This window comes from Impatiens glandulifera, chromosome 6 (genome assembly GCF_907164915.1).
Source record: "Impatiens glandulifera chromosome 6, dImpGla2.1, whole genome shotgun sequence".
NCBI classification, from domain to species: domain Eukaryota; kingdom Viridiplantae; phylum Streptophyta; class Magnoliopsida; order Ericales; family Balsaminaceae; genus Impatiens; species Impatiens glandulifera.
The window spans coordinates 47,709,005-47,730,175 of NC_061867.1; the positions used below are offsets into that span (position 1 = coordinate 47,709,005).

A 21,171-nucleotide genomic window follows, 5' to 3' on the forward strand; every position below is an offset into this window, starting at 1 on the left:
CATTTTGTCAGAAATTTACTCCAAACTTTACAATATCCGTGAAAATGAACTAAATTTATTATTCTCATTCACATTTACTTTTTTACCATCTCTTTGCGGTTGAATTTGGTACGGTTTTAATGAGCTGATTCTGTATTAACATCACGGTTTTATTTGATTTTTCAATGAGTCATCACTTACAAATTTTATATATTTATTTATTTTAAAATCATTTATGTTTATTAAATTCTTTTGATAAAATGGTTTTCTTTATGTAGTTTGATTAAAAAATTATAAAAAAATTATATTTATTAACTTTTTAAATAAAAATGTTTTATCTCATTTATTTTATTTTTTAAAAAACTATTAAAATTACTTCATTAAAATCTAAAAAATGAGAGGGTTAATAATTAAAGTTAGACAAACTCTAACTATAATTAAATAATACAATCAAACAACCCTAAAAAACTTGTTTAGTAGTAATCAAATATATAAATAGATATTATAAACTGTATTAAATTATAATTATCTCAATTAGGATTTTTATTTCCATACTAATTTGTTGTATCAATAGGTTTTCTTCATCTTCTCCTTATCAATCTTTTTCCCATTTCTTTTTCTCTTGCAATGAAAATGGGATAAACTGTAGAGGTTGATGAATACTGTCTATTCTTATTTTGATTTCTTTCTTTATATGAACTCGTTCTGATTTGATAGAAACAATTATTTTTCAGGATTTCTAGGTTTTTCACTTTGTTGTTCTCAACTTGATTTCTAGATCATTGTCTTAATTTCCTTCATTTTTAGCTTTAGAATCCTCGGGAACTTTGGATTCCTTTATATCAACATTATAATTATTTTCTTCATCTTGATTAGCCTGAGTATCTTCCTATATGTTTTAATCAGCAACCACTTCAACTTGATTTGATTGTGATTCATCAACTATCTCTTCAACATGATTAGGTTGAATTTCCATCTCCTTCTCCGTACTACTTTCTTCTTGTACATAATTTTCTTTATCTTTGATTTCTTGTTCTTTAACTACATTTTACTCTTAGGCACCTCTATTTCATTTTCCTATATTTTTATTTTCTGGCCTTTATGAACTTTCTCATCTTCTTCATTAGTCAAATCACATTTTGGGCTTGAATGTTGTAAGATGTTGCAAAAAGAGTATTTGAATGTCCTCCACTCATAAATGATTTCCATGACCGTATATTTTTTTTTCTATCTACTATTGTCATTCTTTTTGGTAATGTGCTTCTAAGATGCACTTCAATGTTAATCTAGTAAATAATATGTGTTATCCTCCTTCAATAATTTGAGTAATATATGTATAAAATATATTACTTAAGTTTTAATTGATTGAACTATTAATATATATATTTTTTAATTTTATTAAAATAAATGTATTTTATTATTTTAATTAATTAAATAAATAATTAATATATATATATATATATTTATACTATCAAAAATACGAATTCTTTTGATTTTCTACCCAAGTCTATACAATAATTAGGTATGGGTCATATAATAATATTAATAATTACTTTACAAATTAAAACATTGTGTAAATTTAAATTGAAAAATAATTCAACTTTGAATAAAGTAAATACATATGAGAAAGTAAAGTCAAAGTAGGAGAGCTTAGAAAGTGACCCATATTTATAGTGGTTTGAACTTTCGGTGACCCAAGAATTTTCAAAGAAAACACGTGGAATAAATTATCCAATCTTTAACATAATTTATATTTATAAAATGCTGTTTTATTAAAATTTGTAAGTAATTTTAATAATTTAAATATGTATAATTAATATAAAACAAATTAAATTATCATTTAAGATTGAACCATTTGAATAATTAAAAAGAAACGAAAAAATAATATAAAATTAATTTCAAGTTACTTTTATATATTATCACGTTAAATATAGGATTGGGTGATTTTAGTTAAATTTAAATATGGTAGTTAGAATTGGCAAGTTTGGATCCTATCTTATCCTATGTTCACACTGATTGTATGATAATGTATCATATGATTTGACAATTATTTAAATATATAATCATATGTATTTAATAATTGATATTAAATATATTTTAAAATTAATTTAAAAATAACTAATTAAATAAATTATTGTTTCAAGAATAAGGAAACAGACAAAATTATTGATGCGGACATAATATGGTCTGTGCCTTGCGTTGACAGAATTTGGTATAGGTGTCCTTCACTGATTTTTCTTCCACACGTTTAAATTGTATTGTTGAGACAAATCATAATATAATTATAAACATTTCCTAAAAATACAAATTACAAATATATATAATATTAATTTAGATTAAATATTACAGTTATTCATAATTTAAAAATATTTTAATTTTTGTAGAATTTTTGAAGCTCAAGAAGTAACAGGCAAGGACTTCAGCCAATCACAACAAAATTGTTTAATAAATTTAATAAATTATTAAAATATAATATTTTAATGATAATTTAACTAAATTTTAAATAATATAATTCATTAATCTATTTAAACTTACAAAATAAATGATTTAAAATAAAATATTTGTAGTATGTTATTTTTATTTTTTAATAATTATATATATGTTATTTAAATTAAATTAAATTAAAATTAAATGAATTTTTTAATATTATTATATATAACAATGTAACCTTATAATTTATTAATATTATGTATAATAAAATTAATAAAAAAATACTAAGTTAAAAAGTGAAACAAAAAAGAGCTAAATAAAGTAATAAGAAATTAAAACCATAAAGTTACATTATTATATATAACACTATTAAATAAATGACTATATTTTAAAACAAATCTTGTAACATCTAAAACATTAATTAAAGTGTTTTCGTCTTTAAATAATATAGTCATATAAATATTTAAAATAATATATATATATATTTATTAAAAAGTTAATATATATATATATATATATTTATTAAAAAAATTAAAATAGCATATTAAAAATATTTATTTTATAAGTTTAAGTTGATTAATAAATTATTTAAAAATAATAAATTAGATTTAAAAACAATTAGTTTAATTTTTGTTAAGAGATTATATTTTAATAATTTATTAAAAAACAAGTTGGTTGCTTAATGTTAATATATAAAAGGAAAAGTTTAAATTAGTAATTATGAGACAAAACAGACTGAGTTGACGAAAAGGTTGGTTAAGAAAATTAAAATAAATGATATAAAGAGTAAATTTTTTTTTTATCAAATTTATATCTTAGATTATTATATACATCATTTTTTTATATATTTTTTTACTAGAATTTTATTTTAATAAAAAAAATTATTTATAAATTAATAATTATATTTGTATTAATTATTTTATAATATATAATTATAAATATATATAATTACTTTAAAATATCAACTAAAAGATTAGATAAGGAAATGTTATTTAGAAGATTAGATAAAGAAAATGTCAAGAAGTCTTAAATTTGTTTTCATTTTGAAATTATACAGAAAAAATATAAAAAATTTCATGAATATAATTTTCTTGAATTTAAGTATATTTTATCATATTTTAATATATCATTTTAGGTATATTTTACTATTAATTTAAAATGTCATACAAGATTAAAATGATAAACACATCCTATATACTTTAAATTTTAATATGTCTAACAAGAACAATATAAAACTTTAATATATATGACTACCATTTTGTTGTTCATTTTACTATTATTTTAAATCGATTGCACTATTATCTTATAATTGTGTAATATTTCTTTGTTTTGTATTTAATTTTAAAGGTAAATTAAAAGATTAGATAATGAAAATTAGGAATGCATTTAAAATGAGAATTTTTTTTGTGTGTATTTATTATAATCTTTGATATATTTATTTTTACAATAAAATAAGAAAGTCTTAATTTTTTTTTATATATATTGGTTTTACCTATTTATTAAAATATTTTAGAAACATGTGATCTTAATTATTAATTTTAAATTAAAAATATATTAATTTAAATTATAATATAAAATATTGATATTTCACCATTTATTTGATTAATTCTTATCACGCAAAGACGACTATATTAGTTTCAATAGAGATCACAAATTTACAAAATTCTAAATATAGAAAATATATTATATTTGTAAGTCATGAATAAATTTAATATTTAACTTATATTAATTTTAAATTTAACAAAGCCTCTTAAGCTAAGAATGATTCTTCAATTGTTGGGATATCATGATGTCAAACTTTCATAATAGAATAACATATAATATAATCAGTCTTTACTTTAGCTTTCTTATTTTAATTCTTCAATTGAATAAAGTTGGTTATATAAACACTATCAATAAAAATACTTTTTATTTCATCTGACTTTTTGCATTTCATTCACGTAAATCTTCCTAAACAAATAAATACTTTTTTTTATAATTATACAAACATAATTATTTATATATAATAGATCAAATATTTCATAAATTACTTAATTAAAAGAGTTATGATTATGGGTTGAGTTAACTTTCCGAGAACAAGCTGATTAAACAAAATATTTAATATATGTTTTACTTTATGGTTGTAGGCCATGGTATTATAATGGTATGAGACATGCATATAAATGTCTTTAGCATTATATTAGGACCTCTACTAAAAAAACTCTTTTTGAATGAGACGGTCTACCGAGAACAAAACACATTTAGTACTTTTTAGGTTTATAAACCATTTTATGTTATTATAATCTAGCAAATATAAAAATTAAAGTACATATTTAGGCCCATTATAAGATAACGATGATGTGAATAGGATCAGTTTGCAATAAAAAAAAAACTCCATTACAAATAAAAAATTTCTCAATAAACCCAAAGCTTAAAAAAACAACAAAAAGAAACATTATAAATAACAAAATATTCCTTGACAGTTGACTTAACCCGGTCCCAAATGATATATGCGCTCCTTCTCCTACCTTTACTTTTGAAGATGCATTGATGTTCAAATGGTCTAAAGAATGAAAGCAAAAACTAATATTCTAGCTTTTCTATCATATGCAAAAGTCCTAATTAAACACCACTCATTTTAGGAAGATATCCAAATACAAATAATATTATGGACTGCCACCATTCACAAGTGACCCAACATCACAATACAATAATAGGTAGATGGAGCATTCCTTGTACTTCTTACGCAAACTAACTAACTAGCCAAACTCACTCAATTTGTGCTTCAATTTCATCTCCACTTTGGCGGCATAATGAGAAAACAACTAACCAAAAAAAAAGAAAAGAAAATGAGCCGATCCAAAAAATTATTCGATTGAGTTTAAGTTCATAGAAGTGTATTCAAAACAATTTTAAACTCTCATTCCAATTGTTATCGAAGTTATGAACAAAATCAAATTTTTATACAGTTGAGTTTGTCAGTTCTTATATATGGTTCCCTTCTTCAAATTGATCATTGGAAAATGATCCAACATGATTTAGAAGCTTTCTACGAGTTAGAAACGATCCATTCACTTTAAAATGAAAATGCCCAATTTCAATTTCATTCAAAAGAATAGGTGGTTGTTTTTGAGCTCTAACTCAAAAATTGTTACCTAAGGATGATCTAAATAGTTTCTAAATGTGATTAGGACTATTTCTAAGCCATCTTTGTGCAATTTGATTAAGATTGGTTAGATTTCACAAAACTCAATTTATGCTTTCAGTTTTCAATTTTGTATTTAGTGTAGAACTAATTTATAATACATTTGGATGGTGTATATTAGTTCTAATAGGTATAGAGAAGCTTTATGCAAGTTTATAATTTGAATTGGGTTTGAAAATCATAAAATCCATTTTTATTGCGAGAAGTGTTGGGTTATTAGTTTAGACTCCCAACTATGTAATAAAAACACAACTTATTTAAGAAGTCTAGAAGTCTAAAAGCCCATTTATGTTTAATATGGGCATAATTATTTTATTGAAAAAAGATTCTTGAGTTGTACCCGTTCTGCTATAAACGTTGGAGAAAGTGGCCTTATCAAAACACATTTGAGATGCATTTATTATACACTTATATAGAGAGATAGTGAGATCTTTTATTTGTTTAGTTCTTATCTCAATTTGTTTCGTGTTTAATATTTGATTATAGTAAAATTTCTTTTGGACAAAAGTCCCGTAAATTTTACTCCTTGATTTGAGGAGGTTTTCCACGTTAATTTTTTGTGTTCTTGTGCCATTTTACTTCATTTTATGTTTTCTCGCTCCTAAAGATTCAATCAAGGTAGGAATATTTTATTATCACAAATGTGATATTTTTGCTTTATTCTCAACATAGTGATATCAGAGCTTGGTTCTAATTTTTTTTATTTTGATTGGTTTATGGAGATTAACACAAACAAAATGATTTTGTTGATTGGTTTAAACCATCATATTTGGAAGGGTAAAATGAAAGATCTTTTATTTGTGAAGTATTTGCATTTACCTATTTTTGGTAGTGGGAAACTTATCTCCAAATCTGATGAGGAATGTGATTTTGAGTATGAACAAGTATGTGGTTTTATTCGTCAATTTGTTGAATAGAATGTTTATAACAATTTACAGCATAAGACAAATGCACCTACTTTGTGGAGTAAGCTTGAGAATTTCTATGCTTCTAAGATCGGAAGTAACAAATTATTTTTCTCCAAAAGATTATTCATTTGAGATATAGTGATAATTATTCTATGGATGATCACATGAATGAGTTTTAGGGTGTTCTTGATCAGATATTAGGAATTAGAATGAACTTCGAAGACGATGTTCAAGGGCTTTGATTATTGACTACTCTATCTAATTCATGGGAGACTTTTAAAGTTTATATTTGTAATTTTGTTTCTAATGGTGCAGTAACATTGGAGAGTGCCAAAAGTGGTGTCTTGAATGAAGAAGTGAGACAAAAATATCAAGTTTCTTCATCATAGTTAAATGTGTTTGTTGCTGAAAACTAGGGAAGACATGATAGTAGAATTGATAAAGATAAGTCAAGACATAAGAGTCAGAACAAGTCTAAGTCAAAATATAAGTCAACTGAATGTTATCATTGTGGTAAAAGTGGACACATAAAGAAGAATTGTTACAAGCTCAAAAATGAAGCGAACGGATCTAAGCAAAAGAAAGATAATTGTGAAGATCGCGTCTCAGCAACTACCTATGATCTCTTCACTATTCACGACGAGAATACAACTAACCTTGTATGTAATGAGTCAACTTGGATGTTTGACATAAGAGTTGCCAAATATGTTACGCCAAAGAAAGATTACTTTAAATCTTATACTTTTGGTAATTTTGGAGTATTAAAGATGAGTAATAATGTCGTAAGTAAGGTTATTGATATTGGTGATATTTGCCTAGAATCTAGAAATCGGTCGAAGTTGTTGCTTAAAGATGTTCGACATGCTCTAGACATGATGTTGAATTTGATTTCAACTGGAAAGTTGGATGATGATGGTTTCTTAAACTTTTTTAGTTCTGGAAAATGGAAAACTTTTGAAAAGTAACCTCGTTGTAGCTCGAGGAGATAAGTTTTCAAATTTATATTTAATGCAATCTTAGATAAATAAATATAATGTGAATGTTGTACGAGTACAGAAGCTCCAAAGTTATGGCACCGTAGACTTGGTCACATTAGTGAAAATGGGATGAATTTTCTAGTTAAGAAAAATGCTATTTTAAGTTTGAGTGAGACAAATTTGGAGAATTGTTCTTATTATCTTGTAGGGAAGCAAACTCGAGTATCGTTCAAGCATAATCCTCCTTCAAGAAAGTCAGATCTCTTAGAGCTGGTGTATTTAGGCGTTTGTGGACCTTTAAAGGCACGACTATTAGTGGTACTCATTATTTTATAACATTTATTGATGATCATTCCAGGAAGCTTTTGATATATGTTTTGTAAACTAAAGATAAAGTTTTAAACAAGTTCAAGGAATTTAATGCTCTTGTTGAAAGAAAGACTGGAAAAAAATCAAGTGCATTCATAGTGATAATATTGGTGAATATTGTGGTCCATTTGATGCATATTGCAAATAATATGGGATCAGACACCAGAAGACACCTCCAAAGACTCCTAAGTTGAATGACCTTGAAGAAAGGATGAACATGACAATTGTTAAGAGAATTAGAGTCTTGTTTTCAGAAACAAAGTTTCCCCTAAAGTTTTAGGGTGAAGCATTACACACTGTGGTACATGTTATTAATTTGAGTCCTACAGTTGTTTTGAACGGTGAAGTTCCAAATAAAGTATGGACAAATAAATATGTTTCTTATGATCACCTACGAGTATTTGGATGTATGTGCTTTGTTCACATTACAAAAGATAAAAGATCAAAGTTGAATGTGAATAGGTGTGAGTGCATCTTATTGGGTTATGGTCGAGATGAGTTCAACTACAGAATGTATGATCTAGTTGCAAAGAAGCTTGTTAGAAGTTGTGACGTTATCTTCTTTGAATATGAGACTACTGTGGAAAGTGATCAAGCTTAAAATGACGAGTTGAAGGGAAAAAGTGAGTCGAAAAATTTAGATAAAGTTCATTTATTGGATTCACCTATTTCAATAGAAAATTGGGTGCAAGATGATGATGTTGAGGGTGAACATGATGTTTTACATGGAGAATGATAGTATCGAGTAAGATGAATTACCTATTCCACTTAGACGATCTATGAGAGATCGACAACCTTCAACTAGATATTCTCATATTGAATATACGTTGGTGACAGATGGGGGGAGCTAGAGTCATATGAAAAGGCTATTGATAGCAAAGAATGGGTTGATTCTAAGAAAGATGAGATAAAATATTTACATGACAATCATACATTTGAGTGGGTAGAATTACCAAAATGAAAGAAAGCTTTGAAAAATAGGTGGTTGTATAGACTAAAGCAAGATTAACATACTTCAGATACACGACACAAAGCTCATTTGGTTGTCAAATGGTTTAGTCAAAGAAAGTGTATTGATTTTTATGATATATTTTCTCCTATTGTTAAAATGACTTCATTTAGAGTTGTCTTAAGTTTAGCAGTTAGTCTAGATTTGGAAGTTGAACAAATGGACGTGAAGACGATTTTTCTTCACGGTGATTTAGAAGAAAAGATTTACATGGATCAACCTGATGGGTTTAAGGTCAAGGGTAAAGAGAATTATGTTTGTAGAAGAAAAGTTTGTATGGCTTGAAACAAGCTCCACCACAATGGTACAAGAACTTTGAGTTGTTCATATAGGAACACGACTATAAGAAGACCACTTTCGGATATTGTGTGTTTGTGCAAAAATTCTCTCTTAATGACTTTATTATTCTTTTATTTTATGTTGATGACATGCTTATTATTGGTCAAAGTGCTGTGAGAATTAATAAGTTAGAACAAAACTTAGGGGAGTCCTTTGCGATGAAGGTGCTTGGGCCAGCAAATCAGTTAGAATTTTTTTTGGGAAAAACGAGTTAACGTTATTTCATTAAAAATTCTCAAAAACGGGAAAAAACCAAATGAGTTTCTGTATTTTCCTAGACAAGCCTAGGAAAATTAAGTTCGTTACAGTCTAAAAACAAATGAATTATAAACAATCATCGGAATTACAAACAATCATCGGAATTACAAACAAATTTAAATTACGTTTATCTCACTAAAAAAACGTCTTTGGTGACTTCCTAATATGATACCTTCCAGTTCCTGTAGAGGTTCCAATTCTGTTCGTTTTTCGGGACTTTTCTCCACGTCTGGATGTTTGCGCTATAGTCAGTTACAATATCATCCCAGGTCTTCTCTAGACTTCTTCGATTCCTCGAGAATGCCCTCACGTTTCTCTCCCTCTAGATGTTGTAAATTGTTGAGCCGAATCGACATTTGAAAATCTTTGACATATTTAATTCACATATTTAACTATCAATATTGTTTATCCTCTAATGAATCTCTAATTAAATTGAGTCACTTCGAGCATTTTGCACATAACCATCTCATCATTATCGATATTTTACCTTCACTTCGAAAAATCAACATTCTTATTCACTTATTTTACTAGCATTTTTTCATAAATTTGTTTATAATAGTTTACAAGTTGTGCCTAACAGGATTCAAACATTGGTCTGTATTACGTACCATTAATACTTTATAATTTTGTGTATGAATATATAATTTATATGACTAATAATTAAAAAAATATCACTCAACTTACATTAAAATACTTCATCCTCTAACATTAAAAGTAAAACTTATAAGAATTAATTAAAAAAGTAAAAATATCGCAAGTTTATTTGTGTAGGTTTATAAAAATATTTGGTTGAATTTAAAATATAAAATTTATGTAGCTTATTTTGTTATAATCTTATACTTATAATGTATAGGTGTCACACCCTAAAATTCATATTTGATCGAATGCCTTCGGTCCTGGCCAATACCAAGCATCCATGTGATTGGAAATTAGGACCGAGGCAAATATGAGACTTAGGACTGATGATTTATGTGTTAAGACCGATGATTTATGTGTTTGGGCCGAGGAAATATGTGTTAGGGCCGAGAGATATGTGTCAGGGCCGAGGAATATGTGTCAGGGCCGAGAAATATGGGTCAGGGCCAAGAAATATGTGTTAGGACCAAGTATATATGTGTTAGGACCGAGCATAAATGTGTTAGGACAGATAAATATGTGTTATGACCGTGAATATATGTGTTAGGACTGAGAAGACCGAGGGAAATCTATGTCACGACCGATAGGGTCCGACCGAGAGGGTCCGACCGATAGGGTCTGACCGAGGGAGATCCGACCGAGACTTATACCCTTGATTTTCTTTGCCACCTCATTCTTAGACACCTCATGCTTAAGTACATCTCATGCTTAAATACACATAATGCTTAAATACACCTCATGCTTAAATACACCTCATGCTTAAGAACACCTCATGCTTAAGAACACCTCATGCTTAAATACACCTCATGCTTAAATACACCTCATGCTTAAGAACACTTCATACTTAAGTACACCTCATGCTTAAATACACCTCATGCTTAAGTACACCTCATGCTTAAATACACTTCATGCTTAAATACACCTCATGCTTAAATACACCTCATGCTTAAGAACACATCATGCTTAAGAACACCTCATGCTTAAATACACCTCATGCTTAAATACACCTCATGCTTAAATACACCTCATGCTTAAGAACACCTAATGCTGTAGTACACCTCATGCTTAAATACACCTCATGCTTAAGAACACCTCATGCTTAAATACACCTCATGCTTAAGTACACCTCATGCTTAAATACACCTCATGCTTAAATACACCTTATGCTTAAATACACCTTATGCTTAGTACACCTCATGCTTAGCCACCTCATGCTTCAAACCCTTAATTATTCATCAAGCTGGTGACAAGTAGGTGACCAACCCTTTTTATTTAACCCATGCCATGACAAGTAGGTGACCAACCCTTTTTATTTAACCCATGCCATGACAAGTAGGTGACCAACCCTCTTCATCACCTTTTTATTAATCACATGCTTATGACCATCAGGTGACAAGCCTTCTACATTAGCAAATATCCTCCCCATGCTTTGACAAGTCTATGACCAACCCCCTTAATGATTAAGTATCCACCTCATGCTTCATGAACCGACCTTAGCTCTTTATATAAATATACTTCACCATGGATTGATTAAATGATATCAATTCATCTTCCCTCTTCACTAAGAATCACTAGAAGCCCTTGAAGAACAACCACTCTTCAAGTAAGATCAACCTTAACATCTTCAAAGTATTAAGGCAAGAAAACCTTTCTATATCACTCTTTAGAAACCCACACATGCTTATATAATTCATGTATATTCTATAAATTATGCATACTGTTTTTATAGCATGATTTCATTGCATAATCATATCTTTAAATATGAACCAAGTATGATCTGTTTCAAAGTACCATCGGTTTTACAAAGGCTGATCTGTTTTATAAAAGAAGGTCTTTTTTCTAAAAGAAGGATCTGTTTTACAAACAAGGGTCTGTTTTATAAACAAGGGTAGGCTATGCAGGATGAGCTCTGGTAGTCTGATTCCAAAATATGTGTTGGTTGTTTCTATTGGGACTGGACTTCTAGGACGAGCTCTAGAAGATCCTACCCACACAGACCAGTGTCGAACCAGGTTATGGGCTTTAGGGATAGACTCCGAAGAGTGCCTATCCAAATATGTGCTCAACAGGATTCCTAACTTTCAGGATCAGCTCTGAATTGTAAAGGGCCAACTATGTGCTCAAGATCTTACTGTATTTTCACAAGTGATGCTATACTTTACAAACCAGAAGTGGATCCAAAGAAGCTTTTAAAATGTCTTTTCTACAATTTGTTTTATAACTTGTTGGGTCTTTAGACTCACTATGCTTGTGTGGTGTAGGTACACAACTATAGACTTTATTTGACAAGTGAAGGGAGGCTTGGAGTGGGGTAAGGTGCGGGGATGTGTGTGAAAGGAGGGATCAAGGCAGAAGACCGAGCCCTTTGTTGGGTCTTTTATTTAAAGTCTGTATTTTATAAGCAAAGGACCTTGTCTTGTTTTTATAAACCGAAATTTTGTAGCACCACTTTTATACTTAACAAAACGCTTCCGCAACGTTTCTTTTTTTCCGCTTATGCTTGTACGGTCTCAAAACATTCCTTCACTTGGTCTAAGTAGATTAGGAGTGAGGGGTTTACAATAGGTGTCAAGCTTAAGTCTTATATATGTCCTTTTTAATCTTATTTTTAATGAACCACTCCAATTTTTTAGAACGATCAATCCGCAAATCAACAACCGACTCGTTTACACTCATATAACAAGTTGTGTATTATGGTGCGAGGAACCGGTAATTTGTAGTTAAGTGTTATTATATATGTGTATCATGTCTTTTAATTATTTTTTACAAGTAAGATTACATAATTGAAAATGGTAAACAAGGAAAAAAAAGAGATAAAACATAAGAAAATAAAGTAATAAAGAAGTTAAAATTTAATTATAAAATGATATTTTTAACCTTTTCTTTTAAAAAGATTCATGAAATATAATACAAATGATAGTCGTTTAAGTATGAAGACAAAAACAATACAAAACACGAGTGTTCGCCTTATTATCAAATACACTCGAAATACAATGAGATTACCATTTGTGAGCAACAATGAAGAATATACAAAAATGTTCACCAACGAATAAACATAACATAAAATCTAGTGTTAATGAGCTCGAAGATTTTTAAGACAATTAATGAGTTCATCGACCTCCTCTATCGGTTTTCTAGAAAAGATCTCTATATTATCATAATAATAGTGTTGTGGAGAAAATGCATTGGTCGACTACGATCACTAGACGTCCTACAGTTTCTTTCAAACCAAATAGTTCACCAGAAAATAAGGATAGGAACACATCGACTCAATTCGACTAAACTCACGATTTATATCTAAACATTCTAACAACTAATGATAACTCATGCATCACCCACTCAATGCTAATCATGTTTTAAAGTATGCATCCAATTGTAGTCATTCCTTTGCAATACAAAAGTAAGTGAGGTGTCGTCTCCATCTCTTCACAATACATTCTACAACTACTAACCATAATGTACCTTTTTTGTATGCATCTATCGTCTCCCAAGATCCCTCTAGGCATGACACTCCATCCAAAAAACGATATTTTTGAAAGGAATTTAGAATCTCACAACTTTTCTCATAAGAAGTCATATGGATAATCTCTACAAATAATATGTAACAATGACCAACCTTAAAGAAATTCATATATGATCAGTGTAAGATATCACGCGAGGAAGAAATCACCACCTTACGCCCTACTAAATAAATATTTAAGTCTTCTTTCATATAAGATGATGTTTCTATCATTAAGTCTTCTCCTATTAATTATAATCGCGAAACTATTCAAACATTGATCAAACATGTCATTGACTAAAACATTTTGAGTGTTAGGAATTACAAGGAAAGACAACTAACACTACACCAAACATCCTTCCAAAATTTGATCGATGATTCGTCACCTACCGAGAATCTGCAATACACACGGAAAGACTTCCACATAGTTGAGATGTCTCCCCAAACACTAAAACCAATTAGTTGGGGCCTTGCTTTGATGAATCATTTAGACTAATCTTGTCCATACTTGTATCAGATCATATTAACCCATAAAAGGTTAGGCTCCAAAGAAAATTAACTACACCATTTTGACAAAAGAGCTTTGTTAAATGAATCAAAATCTCTATTTCCCAAGCCCCTTGATCTCTGAACCGAAAGTGAGTTAATTGCATTGTTTCTCGTTTATACCATTGATACCTCATAAAAAAATCAGAATACATTTCCCCTATCATAGCCAAATAGCCATATTGCGCTGTCTCGCCCTGATCTCTTATTCCTTATAGAGATCTAGAAGGTTATTCACCAAATAGTTACGGGAATAAACTTCCAAAGTCGAAAGATCTTTTCTTTTTCCCATCAATATCATTTATCTTATTACATAATTCATTGATCTTTACACAAAATATTGTACGTTCCCCCCACAAACCAACTTTTAAGGAGCTTCCTCAAGTTATTTAAATTTTTTAAAAGATTCGACGCTGTTGAACCCGATGGATTCTACTTTTCCCATCACTCTTGCACTCAGGGAAAAAAGTCAACCACTTATTCTCAAACTTGAAGGGATGACATGTCCTATCTAGCCACCTCTCTACGCTCAAGTATGATAGGTCGATGATTTGAACAACTCTAAGGAATGACCTTCTGGAAAATATGTGTCACTCCCCTAAAAATTGATTCACTAATGAGAAATTTGTCAATACGAGATTGGACAAACCCACCTCTTCCATTGCCTCTTCTGAATGTATATCTTCCTCCTTTCAACGACAGATAACCAAGATCGAGATTTTCAATAGTTTTAGTGAACTCACTCATTATGCTAGACAGTCTTTTGTCCCCTGTTCTTTTCAATGCGAAATATGTAATAACTAATAAATTTCATATAAATTTAAATAAGAAAAAATATATAAAGTTTCGTGGTCGGCAGGATTCGAACCTGCGCGGGCAAAGCCCACATGATTTCTAGTCATACCCGATAACCACTCCGGCACGACCACATTGATGTTTTATATTTTCTATAGTTTGTTCAACACTTAAATATTATGAATGGTTTTGATATATATCTTGTTTATGAAAGAAAAAATATTGAAGGTTTTTGAAGAGATGCCACCCAATGAAAACCAAAGACGCCATGTAATCAAGGAACTAGTACTTGAGTTTGTCATTTATTAATGCAGAAATGAAAACTACATGGTAAAGTACTTTTCTGGGAACAGTACTGCTTGCTTAAACTAAACAAAAAGACTTCATTAATTTGTTACAACCTTAATTAGTTATTATAATAATATATGACATTAATATTTCACTTAAACCAAGTTTATAGAATCAGTTCATATTATCACTTTTTGTCATGTAGTAATTGGTTCCTTTCTATGTTGAATATTGCAACAAAAGATGTTTTCTCCTGTTCATTAGTTATTTTCTTTGTCAATAATACTTAATTTTTTTCCTGAATAAAGTTCAAGGGTATTTAAACAAACTTTGATTAGTAATATTACAATATATACTTAGTTTCTTTTTGTTTTGGGGTTTATATCAAGAGTTGTTATATGTTTGTTGTTAGGAATTAGTACTAGGAAATCATTTTTAATTATTATGATCAAACTTAATGGACAGATTAATGTTGTCAATAATATGTTTCACAAATCATTAATCTTATTCTTACCCACTGATCATGAATTTTGGCGAGAAAGCAATTAAGGAAAACAAGTTTTAAAGCGCAAGTACAGGGAATTGGAGGTAGCACTGATGTTAAGTCATGGACTGGTTTCTTCCGCCATTTTTCTATGTGTTGGTGTTCTATATGACCGACATATATAAGACTCGACTTGTTAGATATTATGGAAGAGGGTAGTTCAGGCAAGGATTAAGAAAGACTAAACTAAAGCATACGAAGGAGAAGGCGTCGTCCTATAACAAGATTTCGTGGAGTAATGGTCCAATTATTATACTGGCTCGCTCAGGGAGTCGTCGTCCATCTATGTAATAATTGTACCAATAACATTAGATTACAACATCTCTATTTATAAGAGTATATCAAAAGAATTAAAATGAGCTATTACTTCTAAACCTATTAAAACTTAAAATCTACTACAATATATAAATTATAATTAAATATTAGTCCAAAATTCAACACTCCTACTGCGCTTTAGTCTTCACAAAAGTTTCATTAATTGTGAGGTAACTAAATTGATATATCTATTAACTAACTCAAAAGACAAAATATTCTATGAATCTCCCATATACTATTTAGATTGAAGATTAAAGATTGTAAATCACAATTGATTCTAAATTTTAAGCTTACTATTATTTATTAATTAGATCTTTTATTTGAAAAAAGAAAACTCATCAAATTACAATCAAATTAAAAATTGCATCGATTGTAACAAAAATAGAATGAAGTATTATAAGTACACGGTGATATTTTTGAATTAGATTAGGTTAATTGTATTCTTGTTTTTGTCTTTTGTTTTTATAGTTTAATTTATTACACAAATATTTAAATAAAATGAAATTTGTACATTAACAATTAAAAATCAAACTAAAATGCTTTGAATACAAATAATTTAATAAGGAACATATAAGAGTTGACAAGACTTCTCTATCTTAGTTCTTCTTCAAATCACTCTATAATTTAATAAGGAACATATAAGAGTTGACAAGACTTCTCTATCTTAGTTCTTCTTCAAATCACTCTATTAATTTAATTCTTTGATGTTCGATGGTTGATTGAGGTCTCAATTATAAAATGAATATCAGTTATTAAAAAAATGTTATTATTATTTACTTGATCAAGAAGCTTAGATCATGTATTTTTAGATTATGTATTTTCAATGAATTTTTTATTACTATTTTCAGCTGATATTATAAAGAAAAATAATCAATTATATAACTTTATTTTAAAATTGTAAATCTTTAATGCTTTATGTATTAAATCAACTAAAATAATATTAAAATATAATCTTATCGATTTTCAAAATTAAGATGTTGCCAAAACATCACGGTATTAAAATACACCAAAAGCGTGCTAAATATTAAAACTTCAAAATAGATAACAAAACTAAACAGTAGTACTAAGATCCCGACACATGCTTTCCCATTAACGGCGTTACTATATGCGCCGCTAATATTATTGCGACGTCAAATATAAGCGTCGGAAATGTTTTATTAATGCTTTTTGTCATGGGCTTAGTCTTTTCACTAACGATCCGTGCGGCACTAGTTACGATCTTCTCAAGAACGAGTAACTAGTCAGCCTTACTCGACGCAACACTCGGCGTTTAATAGAATTGACACAAGAATTCTAGAGAAAGAGTAACTCTTACAAAGAATAGTAGTATATTACTCGAATACTTGGTGATCTACAATGTAATACTTCACAGGTATTTATAGGACTAATTCTAGCTGTTACATTGATTGTGCACTAATTTAGGGATTCCTTATAATTATCAATCAAGTACATTCCTAATTAAGGACATTCCTTTTATATGTCAATTAGTGATGCACTAATCAAGGAATTCCTTTTAACTCTCAATTATGTGCGCTAATCAAGGACCTTCCTTCCAGCTTCCTTCCAGTCTAGAATCTTCCTTGGGTTGGGCTTAAGAGGGCTCAAGCCTCCTCCTCTTCTTGGGCCAGGAGGATTGGGCTGTGACATTCTCCTTAAGCCTCCTCTTCCTGGGCCAGGAAGATTGGGCTGTGACATTCTCCCCCACTCAATCTGGCGACGTCCTCGTCGCTTCCTCCTTGTAGGCTTGGATGATGTCTCCACATGAGATAAAAGTTTTGAGCGACATGCTGACTTTCTAACCCGTTTCTTCTCTAAGAAAGGGCCTTCGAATTGCCTCACAAGCCCCTTATGAATTTTGGAAAATTGTCTCTCTTGATGGAGGAGAAGTTTTACTATCACTCGGTTTCCTCCGAACTCCAAGTGTCTTCTCTTCTTTTCCTCCCATTTCTTCATTCTTTTGGCGGTCTTGGCTATTTCGCACTTCCCTTTCTTGATGGAAACTCCTCTGGTTGCCTCTTCAATTCCTCCAATTTGGGAGGTTTAATGCGATAAAGAACCGTCGCCGATGGTTTAGTACATTTGACTAACTCTTTTCTATGATCCACCTCTCTCTTATGGTGGGATTTCTCTGATAATCCAGAGGGTATTACATCATGACCTTTCTCTAGGACAGTTGTAACTTCTGGATGTATCTTCTCTTTAGACGTCGTTTTCTCATCTTCTTTCACAGTGACAAAAGATGATGGGTAGGTGTCCTCCGCACCTTTTGAGAGTTGCATGGCAGATAGGTGCCTAGTTTCTCTCTTGCCCTCTCTTGTTAAAGGTATTGTGCGAGTATTACCTTGCTCTATAATGTACATCATATTGGCAGAAGGGAGTAGGATGGCATTTACCTTGTCTAGGAACTCTATGCCGAGAACCATTTTGTAGTCATCTATGTCGATAATGGAGAAATCCAGAAGGCCGGTCCACTCCCCCAAGTTGATCTTTACATTACGAGCAACTCCATAAGTCGCACTTGGTGCCGAGTTGGCTGCTTTAAGCCACCCTTTCTCTTTAGTGTACTTAATCCCCAGTCTTCTCGCCTCCTTTACCTCTAGAAAATTGTTGTTGGCTCCCGTATCCAATAAAGCTTTAACCATGTGGTTTCTTACTCTAGTTTCCACAAATAGCCGTCCTTTCTTCGCGGACTTTGACTTATCAAACTTTGCTGTAACGGCACTAAGTAGGTTTAACGACCCCAATCGAGCTTCATCGTGAACGCGTTCTTGCTCCTCCATCAATGCTGCTAGTTTATTCTTCATAGGGCACTCTCTTGCTTTGTGCGGCCCTTCACAAAAGAAACACTTTATCCGGGGTCTCTCTACATGTTTCTCCTCCCGATCTTCTTTACCATTGGGTTTGGTAGATTTAATTGGGTCTTCATTGTTGTAGATATGGTTTCCACCATTTTCCCCTTGTCATTCCTCTCATAGGTCGACTTTGGTTTCTCTTGCCTTCTCATTTCGAAAAGGGATTCAGCCACGGCAATAGCGGTGCTTAGATCTTGGACCCCACGTCGTTCCAACTCCAGCTTCGCCCACATTTGTAGACCATCAGTGAAGGCGAACAAGGCTTCGTCGTCTGAGTAGTTAGGGATTTCAAGGAGAGTAGCAATGAACTCCTTGACATACTCCTTAATACTCCCTCTGTGTGAGAGTCGTCGCAACTTGGCCCTTGCTTCTCGAATGGCGTTTTCAGGATAGAACTGTCTCTTAAGTTCCTCCTTGAATTCACCCCAGGTGTTGATAGAACACGTACCTCTTTCAATGTCGCTACTCCTTCGCCTCCACCACAGCATTGCGGTGTCTTCCAGGTATGTCGTGGCAGTATCTATCTTCCTCGCCTCTTCTACTAGGCCGAGTGCTTTGAAATACTGATCCAGACTCCATAGGAAGCTGTCGATCTCTTTCGCATTCCTCTCGCCTAAATACGCTTTAGGCCTTGGAATGTCTATCTTTATCGGATTGGAGACTCCTACAGACGCGCGTCCGCACTCTTACGCAACCGCCTTCTTGAGTAACGCCACATCCTCTTCGGTATCTTGTAACTTAGAAGTCATTACCTCGAGTTTCTCAGTCAAGGTCCTGATTTCACCAAGGAGGGTCTTCTCCACGATCTGAGCTTGCTCTTGACATTTGGACAAGCCTTCGTTCAGGGCACCTTGCATTCCTCCTCGGAGCTCGTCTCTCTCCTTCTCAAGCTCGGCAATGCGTTCCTCTAAGTCCCCGTCATTATCTTGTTCGTACGTCACGGTGAGTTCTACCTTCTCTAACCTGGCGATGATGTCAACGATAGCGTCTCTTGATCTTTCTCTTTCTTTGGTAGCTTTGGTTCCTCCCGCCTGAACTTTGCGAGAGTTCCTACCAATCTTCTCCGGTCCCGTGGGGAAGATTCTCTACTTCGTCCACGACCTTTGAATTTTCTTTCGATCTCTTCGTCATTTCAGCTCTGATACCAATTGTCACGGGCTCAGTCTTTTCACTGACGATCCGTGCGGCACTAGTTACGATCTTCTCAAGAACGAGTAACTAGTCAGCCTTACTCGACGCAACACTCGGCGTTTAATAGAATTGACACAAGAATTCTAGAGAGAGAGTAACTCTTACAAAGAATAGTAGTATATTACTCGAATACTTGGTGATCTACAATGTAATACTTCACAGGTATTTATAGGACTAATTCTAGCTGTTACATTGATTGTGCACTAATTTAGGGATTCCTTATAATTATCAATCAAGGACATTCCTAATTAAGGACATTCCTTTTATATGTCAATTAGTGATGCACTAATCAAGGAATTCCTTTTAACTCTCAATTATGTGCGCTAATCAAGGACCTTCCTTCCAGCTTCCTTCCAGTCTAGAATCTTCCTTGGGTTGGGCTTAAGAGGGCTCAAGCCTCCTCCTCTTCTTGGGCCAGGAGGATTGGGCTGTGACATTCTCCTTAAGCCTCCTCTTCCTGGGTCAGGTAGATTGGGCTGTGACATTTTGTAGTGAAAATCTTTTCTTTTTGTCCCATTTTATTTTTTTCAACCTTTTGATAATCATTTCTATGTAATTTTTTTTTTGTCAAGTATTAATTTAGATTAGAACATGTTCTGAAATATACTTAATTATATATATATTAAAAAATTTAATAAAAAGGGTGAAATTTTGACATGGTGTAACACTTAACATCAAGTATAGTATGGAGCCATTCTGATTATATCCTTTAAATTTGAATGGCAATTTAAGAATAAAATATGATGATATATTTTTAGTTTTTCATACACTTTAATGGAATTGGACCCCTTTCTTTCCTATCAATTTTGGGTATTTCATATTTTTTTCAAATAATATTTTTTCATTACTTGCCACAATATTAGAATAATTTTGCATCAATCATGAGGAAAGTTACTTTTTAAACACTAGTTTAATACAAATTACTACATATGACATGAATTGGGCAAATAAAAGATTTGGGTATTTCATCTTTAAACATACTTTTGAGCTGTAAATTTGTTTAATCTATTGAAGAATCCATCTATATTCTTAGTTTTCTAACACTTCTCCTC

The 21,171-nt window shown here is 31.1% G+C and overlaps 1 non-coding gene across 1 annotated transcript; it reads right to left on the reverse strand.

Annotated features, from left to right (window-relative positions):
* Nucleotides 1-14,981: 14,981 nt before the first annotated feature.
* Nucleotides 14,982-15,063, reverse strand: TRNAS-AGA. The gene has a single exon. It is a non-coding gene; the product is annotated as a tRNA-Ser (tRNA).
* Nucleotides 15,064-21,171: the final 6,108 nt, after the last annotated feature.